Source organism: Tursiops truncatus, chromosome 2, assembly GCF_011762595.2.
Source record: "Tursiops truncatus isolate mTurTru1 chromosome 2, mTurTru1.mat.Y, whole genome shotgun sequence".
In the NCBI taxonomy this organism is placed as follows: Eukaryota; Metazoa; Chordata; class Mammalia; order Artiodactyla; family Delphinidae; genus Tursiops; species Tursiops truncatus.
This window is the reverse complement of record NC_047035.1, coordinates 99,060,977-99,068,757: the sequence shown is the minus strand read 5'-3', so window position 1 is coordinate 99,068,757 and position 7,781 is coordinate 99,060,977. Positions and strand designations below refer to the sequence as shown.

The window sequence follows — 7,781 nt, the reverse complement described above, 5'->3', positions numbered from 1 at the left end:
GCCCCTGGAGGGGAGACAGGTGCGGCCCACTTCTGTCTCGGCTCCGCCTCCGCTCCGCCCCCGGGTTTGCTCTTCCCGGAAGGGAAGCCAGACTGGACCTGTTTCTGGGAGAAGAGGGGAGTGGTTGAGTGAGCTCGCAACGCACAGGCCGGGAGCTTCCGAGCCCTCCCCACTGAGGCCCCAGCTCGCCCCTAATTCTGCCTTCACATGTCTCCGCCCCGCCCTCCCGCCTGCACAGAAGGCTCACTCTCCCCGACGCTGCCTGCGACCCAGTTCCGCCCTCCCCCGTCCACCGGAGTAGCGGCTTCAGCCCTGGGGGCGCTTCTGCTCACCCGGCTTCCCCTCGCTGGGCATGTGCAGTGGCCAAAGCCATCTCCTCTCCAGGTCTGCTTGCTTTCTTTTGTCTCCTGTCGCTTATTCCCTTTGGATTTAGGGAGAGAGGGAAAGCATCAGGATGCCAACACAGCAGCACAGGGAACAGAACAGAGCAGAGAGGTGCTGGGTAACATGCTTCTCTTCTTAGCTTCAAAGCCTGTCCCACAATTTCCTCGCCATTCTCCCCTCTAGACCTGGACCTTCAGCTTCCTGTCTCCAACTTAACCGCCACATCAAGCGGAGTTCTGAAAGTGGCATCTGGATGAAAAGGCAGCCTCTTGGGCACTCCAGCAGCTGGTGAGGCCTTCCTGCCTTCTGATTGTTTAGGTTTCTGTCTGGTGGCGACGGGGGTAGGTAGGGTGGGGAGATGCTCCAAGCCAGGGTACCCTAATGTCCTCCCTCTTGGCTCTGAGGCTTCTTGTCCCTTTGGCCTGGGCAAGCTTTAAGTCACTAATTCTTTAGAGGTACGATATCCTTTTTACCTTTTATTTAAGTTCCTCTATCCCAAAGTTTAGTTTAAGTAAACATTTATATATGGCAAAAATATATGATTCACTTCTAATCCTGTGGTAGACGTGCATTTCACACTGTTTAATGTCACCCTGTTTGAGGTAGGACAGTACATCAGGGCTGTACCCAGTTTCCCTTTTTCCACCTTCCAACTACACCTCATTCTTATCACCTGCCCGTGGATGGGGGCCTCCATCTTCATGTCCGTCTGTCAGGCAGGCACTGGCAGTGCTGATGCTGGCCAGACTGAGCTCCCATTGCTGCCTCAGAACTTCCGGGTACTTAAAAAAACACCTTGCTTAGGGCTATCTGTGGATTTGGACTGAGGGAAAAGGCTAGAGGGGTGACTTCTTTGCTGTAATCTCATATTTGAACGTGTAGGCAGCAAACTCTGGTCTCCTGGCCTGATAATATGACAGCCCTGGGAACCAGTGGTCACAGACCACCCCGGCTTCAGTCTGAGCAAGCAGGGGGGTCATTGGACAGGGTTTCACCTGATCCTTCTCTACTTCCAGCCCCCCAAACCCCCATTAGCTCACGGTTAAGATTCAGGAGATATTCACAGACAAAAATGACATAAAATGTGCAGACGTTAAGTACTTCATATTGATCTCCTCAAAAGAGGTTTAACACCAGTAAAAACTGAAAACAGACTCAAAATAATTTTCATTTTAGAAATTGTCCTATGGAAGCATTTGAATGTATGATAAAGAGTATCCTTCTCAATCTACTAAGCAAATGTAGGATCCGTGAACCCAAGGCTGACTGAGCCCGGAAGCTTTCTCTCCAGCCTACAGGCCATGGCTCCCTCTAGTGTCCCTGACTCAGCCTTTGTTTCAGGCTTCTAATGCCCAGGGCCTGAGGAGTCTATTTATATGGAGATTCAAAGCCAGGTTCAAGGAACTTCTCTTCCTCTTAACCTTCCACGGGTGACTCTTGACCCCATGCATCTCCTCCCTCCATGAGCTCCTTTGTTATTTTCTGTTGCTTACAACTAACATTTTATCATAGTCTGTTTATAAGTTAATTCTTTCATGTCTTTACCAACCCCCCGCCAAAAAAAAAAATATCCCACAATATCAGTCATGCAATAAGTGTCTAATACTCACTTTAAATTTGGGAATCAGAATATTAGAGTCAGTAGGAAAGCTAATATAGCTTCCTTCTTGCACAAAATGGGAAACAGATCCAGAGAATTGCTGCTTTATTTATCCCACAGGTGTCTAATGAAACCTTCAAGTCACTGTGCTGGGCGCTGTGCAGGAGACAGAGGTGCCCAAGAGATGGGCCCAGCTCTCACGGACCTTTCAGTGAAGCATGGAAAATAGGAGTCGTGCCCCAATCACCAAAGGGAGAAACCCACAAGGAAGGTAAAAATAAGCCTGAGGGATCTCAGGTGAGGGAGATGATTGGTCTGCTGAGGGACTCAGGGTGGTTTTATGGAGAAGGTGGTACTTGAGCCCCATCTTGAAGGATCTGGCTATGAGGGAATAGGGGAAAGTGTGGTGGTGTGAAAGCACATTCAGGGAAGAAAACATGAAGGAGAATATTAGAAGCTAAGACCAGAATGCCTCAGGGTCAAATTGTAGCAGACCTTGAATGCTGGCCAAAAAGCTTGCACTCTAACCAGTAAGCAGGAAGCACTACAAAGGAAGAATTTATAAAAATTTCCAAATTCTTGAGCATGTACTGAACTCTTTTTCAAAAGTGAATTCTCCATCCTTGGAGGTTTAAGGACCAACTGGATGTGCTTTTATCCACCTATCCACTTATGATTTATAGAGATTCACAAAGAGGATTCATGCATGGACTAGGTAACTGCTACGGTTACTTCTGATTGAGATGACAAAATCAGGATTTTGGAACTAGAAATTGACCCTAACATCACAGGAGGGAAGACTGCATTTGTATTTAGTAGGTGCTAAATGTATGCTTCCACAATTAATGAATGACATGAACAGAGTTGTGCTTTAGGAAAAGGAATTTGGCTGCAATGTTTAAACTAGATTAGCAAGAAGGGAGAGACTGGATATAGGGAGACTGCTTAGGACGCTGTTATTCATTTTCAAGGCCTAAACTAGGTTAGTGGAAATGGGAATGGAAAGTAGATAGACACGGTGGATGTAGAATCAGGATGACTACTTTGTTGTAATTACCTGTGACTCACTTCCTCAATGGATTGAAAATTCCATGGGAGCAAGCAGTGTATCTTATTTGACTTTCTGTCCCCATTGCCTAACAATGACTAGCACATCTAAGTGCTCAGCAGGTATTGAATGAGGTTGTGGAGTCGGTGTTGCCTGGCTGAATGAGTAAGTAGTTGAGATGGTATCACTTGAGGGGCACTGGATATCCAAGCTGCTGGACAAGGGGCAGCCAGAGTCCCTGGATCTGAGCCCAGGACTTGGGTGGTCCTGGGGCAGAGAGAACACAGGACACAGCATCTGTCTCTACTTCCTCACTCTCCATGCCAGGCAGGCCTTCATCCTCACAGCCCCACCAGAAATTTTCACATTTAGGTCACCCCACTCTTGCCCTGTCTTCCCTCTTTGACTTAGCGTCTCATCAGCATTTGACACAGCTGACCATTTCATTCTTGGAACATACCCTTCACTTAACTTCCAAGACATTACTCTGCTGGTTTTCTTCCTACCTTACTGATGGCCCCTTTCATTCTAGGCATTTTGGCTTAACCTCCTATTCCCAATCTTTACATCAATGGTTCTAAGTCTTAGCTGCACATAAGAATCACCAGGAGCTTTTTTTTTTAAACATCTTTATTGGAGTATAATTGCTTTACAATGGTGTGTTAGTCTCCGCTGTATAACAACGTGAATCAGCTATACATATACTTATATCCCCATATCAACTCCCTCTTGAATCTCCCTCCCACCCCTCTAGGTGGTCACAAAGCACCGAGCTGAGCCGATCTCCCTGTGCTATGCAGCTTCTTCCCACTAGCTATCTATTTTACATTTGGTAGTGTATATGTGTCCATGCCACTCTCTCACTTCGTCCCAGCTTACCCTTCCCCCTCCCTGAGTGCTCAAATCCATTCTCTACATCTGTGTCTTTATTCCTGTCCTGCCCCTAAGTTCTTCAGAATCTTTTTTGTTTTTTTTTTTAGATTCCATATATATGCATTAGCATATGGTATTTGTTTTTCTCTTTCTGTCTTACTTCACTCTGTATGATAGTCTCTAGGTCCATCCACCTCACTACAAATAACTCAATTTCGTTTCTTTTTATGGCTGAGTAATATTCCATTGTATATATGTGCCACATCTTCTTTATCCATTCATCTGTCAATGGACACTTAGGTTGCTTCCATGTCCTGGCTACTGTAAATAGTGCTGCAATGAACATTGTGGTACATGAACTCTTTTTATTAATAAATTTATTTATTTATTTTTTATTTTTGGCTGCCTTGGGTGTTGTTGCGTGTGGGCTTTTCTCTAGTTGTGGCGAGCGGGGGCTACTCTTTGTTGTGGTGCACGGGCTTCTCATCAGGTGGCTTCTCTTGTTGCAGAGCACAGGCTCTAGGCACGTGGGCTTCAGTAGTTGTGGCCCTCGGGCTCCGTAGTTGTGGCTCGTGGGCTCTAGAGCGCAGGCTCAGTAGTTGTGGTGCACGGGCTTAGTTGCTCCACAGCATGTGGGATCTTCCTGGATCGAACCTATGTCCCCTGCACTGGCAGGCAGATTCTTAACCACTGTGCCACCAGGGAAGTCCCTGAGTAAATGTTTTTGTCATTCCCCACATCTAATCCGTCATCAAATTCTGATAGTTTTATTTCTAAATTACATTCTAGACCCAACCACTTCCCATCACCTCTGCCACCACCATTCTCAGCCCTCACTGTTCCACAACCATGGCTTCCCGACTGTTCTTCCTGACTTCACTCTTGCTGTTTTACAGCTCACACAGCCCTTAAAGGGCTCTTCAAAAACTTACATCATATCATATTTCTTCCTCTTTAAAAATCTGTCCAGTGGCTTCCTATTATATATAGAACAAAATTCAAACTCTCTAGTCTGGCCTTCAAGGTTCTTTGTGATCTGACCTTTCCTACTATCCAACCTCTCCCTCACTCTCCCCTTCATTCACTCTGTTCCTGCTGTGCCTCCTTTTTGCTGTTTGTGATAGCCTTTGCCTCGCAAGCTCTTTGCCTAAATCTTCATGTGGCTTGATGCCTACAGTGTTCAGATCTCTGCTCACATGCTATCTCTTTAAAAGAGTCTTTGCTGACCTAGCCTCTCACAGCTAAAATGGTCACTATCCCTCCCCGCAGTGGTCCTCTATTTTACCCTTGCTTTATTCTCTTCTTAGCTCTTATTATTATCTGAAATCATGGTATTTGTTTATTTCTGTCTCCCTCCCCCCAAGGAGGAGACAGGGGACTTGTCTGTTTTGTTTATTACCAGTAGTTTCTCAGTAGTTATCTGTTGAATGAATTGTTTTTGTTTTGTTTTTTTTTTGCGGTACGCGGGCCTCTCACCGTTGTGTCCTCTCCCGTTGCGGAGCACAGGCTACAGATGCGCAGGCTCAGCGGCCATGGCTCATGGGTCTAGCCGCTCCGCGGCATGTGGGATCTTCCCGGACCGGAGCACAAACCCGTGTCCCTTGCATCGGCAGGCAGACTCTGAAGCACTGTGCCACCAGGGAAGCCCTGAATGAATTGTTAAATGCAGACTTGGAATTCAAACTGATAGTGAAGCTGACTGTACTACCAAGTTGTCACTGTGAGGTAGATGAATAATCTCAGCACGAGGCGTAATTAATTAAAGACCCTGTCAAAGGTGTTTTAGGAGAGTCTCTGCCTTAGACGGTAGGCAGGCTGTCTGCCCTAAATTTCCTTCCTTCCTCTAGTCATGGTGTCTGAAACTCTCCCATTGGCAATTCAGATTCATGCCTCTATGTTGGAAGGTTTTCACCGCCTCTTGAATTCTCTACCAAAATTCAAATGCCTTCAGCATGTGTCTATTGGCTAATAAAAGATTCAGGAAAAAGGATTTTCTGAGAGATCAGACCAAGAACAGAAGGGACTAAAAGCAGAGGGAAGGCAGCTGATGGCCATACTAAATTTTCTTTACCATGCTGTAATGCCTTTGACAGAATCACTGGAGGGAATCAGTCCTATAGAAAGCTGGATTGCTATAGGTCTTAACAAAAGACTTTCTGTGTGGATTCCAGTGGGACTAGCAACCTCTTAATCTCTCCCTCTCCCGTGTACTTCCTGTTCCACTCCGCAATCCCCAGTATCATTTCCTGCATATGGGGGCTTGACAGTTTGGTAGTCTACCCTCCTGACTCTTTTTCTGTCACAGTAAATCAACCAGCCCAACCTAAATGCTTAAGAAAATAATGATATTTAAATGCCTAAACAATATGTTATAGTATTCTTAAATGCTAGTTGAAAACATTTCCTTATTATAAGGTAATACTTATATTTTAATAACACGTTAGAAACAAAGAATTTAATTTCCCTAGTATTCAAATTTGGGTTCCCTGAGAAGTAGACTCAGAGGTGGAGATTAGCATGCAGAGCATGTAGCAGGGAGCACTCTTGGGGTCAACGTTTGTGGAAGGGAAGGAGGCAGGACTGGGCAGAGGGAAAAGCTGAGATCAGTGCAGCTTCAGCAGAGGCCTCAGCTCAGCCTCTGCAGAGCTCTTCAGAAGAGCTGGGGTGGCCTTTTAGAGTTGACTCCCCTTGCAGTGAGGAAGCTAGGGTTTCAAACTCCCACATCAGACAGACGTTGGATGCAAGCTGATCCCCTGTGAGAGAGGGGGCTGTGTGGCCAAGGGCAATTTCTGGAGAGGACTGACAGCTGAGGGGTATCTAGTGACAGCACTCCTAACATCTAGGAAAATAAGTCCTTAGACCAGAATACAGATCTGGGCAACACGACACAGCATCCATTACACCTAGTGTTTTCATGTTAATGTCGCTTTTTGGTTGCTAATATTAGTCTGGGTATTGATTGCAAGGCAGTTTGATTAATTATGTACTAAGAATCTCCCTCCACTGAGTTGGCTTTACTACTGAGAAATCTTTTCTTGTTCATGCTGTGCTTCTGAAATACTTTCACTTTTCTGTCCATAACATGTGCTATATTTATATGCAGACGAGAACTTTGTTTTTTGATGTTGTTGTCATTCTTATTTAGCATTTTGTGAAGCACTCACAGGATGTACGAGGGTTCTCAGATTGTTTCTTGGCCATCTGCAGTGGCCAGTCCGCCTGATTAGAAAAGTAAGATTCGACTCTCATTAATCCCGCAGACTCATTTGAGTCCATGTCCCAGAATTTTCTTTAAAAGAAATAAATAAAACCCTCAGCCTAGATGATGTTGGAGGAGCTAATTACCCAGGCTTCCCATTATAGTTTTGTCTGTGTAAGGACTGCCAACTGGGGCCCTGAGTAAGCGTAATTGAGAATTAATGTGTTCTGTGGCTCAGAGATGGGAAATAAAACTGAGACAACCCACATAAAGGAAAAAAAGATGATTCTTATCATGTAATTGAGGCAATAAGGACCCATGATTGTTGGCTTTATTGCTCAGGCCTAGCACACGGACAAAGACAAAAGGACCTTCTTTCTGCTATGGTTTTTCAATCTGGCAAATTTGGTCTCTGAAATAAGACTAAATTATACCTTGTTCATCTCTGCAAAAACATGGACATGAAAGAGCAAAGAAGTTATACTTAGTAAGTTCAACACATGTCCCAGTGAGCATTAAGCAAATAATAGATTCTTTTTTTTTTTTTTGCGGTACGCGGGCCTCTCACTGTTATGCCCTCTCCCGTTGCGAAGCGCAGGCCCAGCGGCCATGGCTCACGGGCCCAGCTGCTCCGCGGCATGTGGGATCTTCCCGGACCGGGGCATGAACCCGCTTTC

The 7,781-nt window shown here is 45.6% G+C and overlaps 1 protein-coding gene across 2 annotated transcripts in view; it reads left to right on the top strand.

Annotated features, from left to right (window-relative positions):
- The first annotated feature begins 285 nt into the window (after positions 1–285).
- MNS1 (meiosis specific nuclear structural 1) overlaps positions 286–7,781 on the top strand; it is an 83,760-nt gene continuing 76,264 nt past the window's right edge. Inside the window, exons 1-3 of one of the 2 annotated variants that reach the window (XM_073801043.1) lie at positions 300–384; positions 568–672; positions 2,105–2,255. The gene's annotated coding sequence lies outside the window, so the exon portion shown is untranslated. Of the gene's footprint in view, positions 385–567; positions 673–2,104; positions 2,256–7,781 lie in introns of both variants that reach the window. The other variant, XM_019946868.3, reaches the window with a different exon arrangement.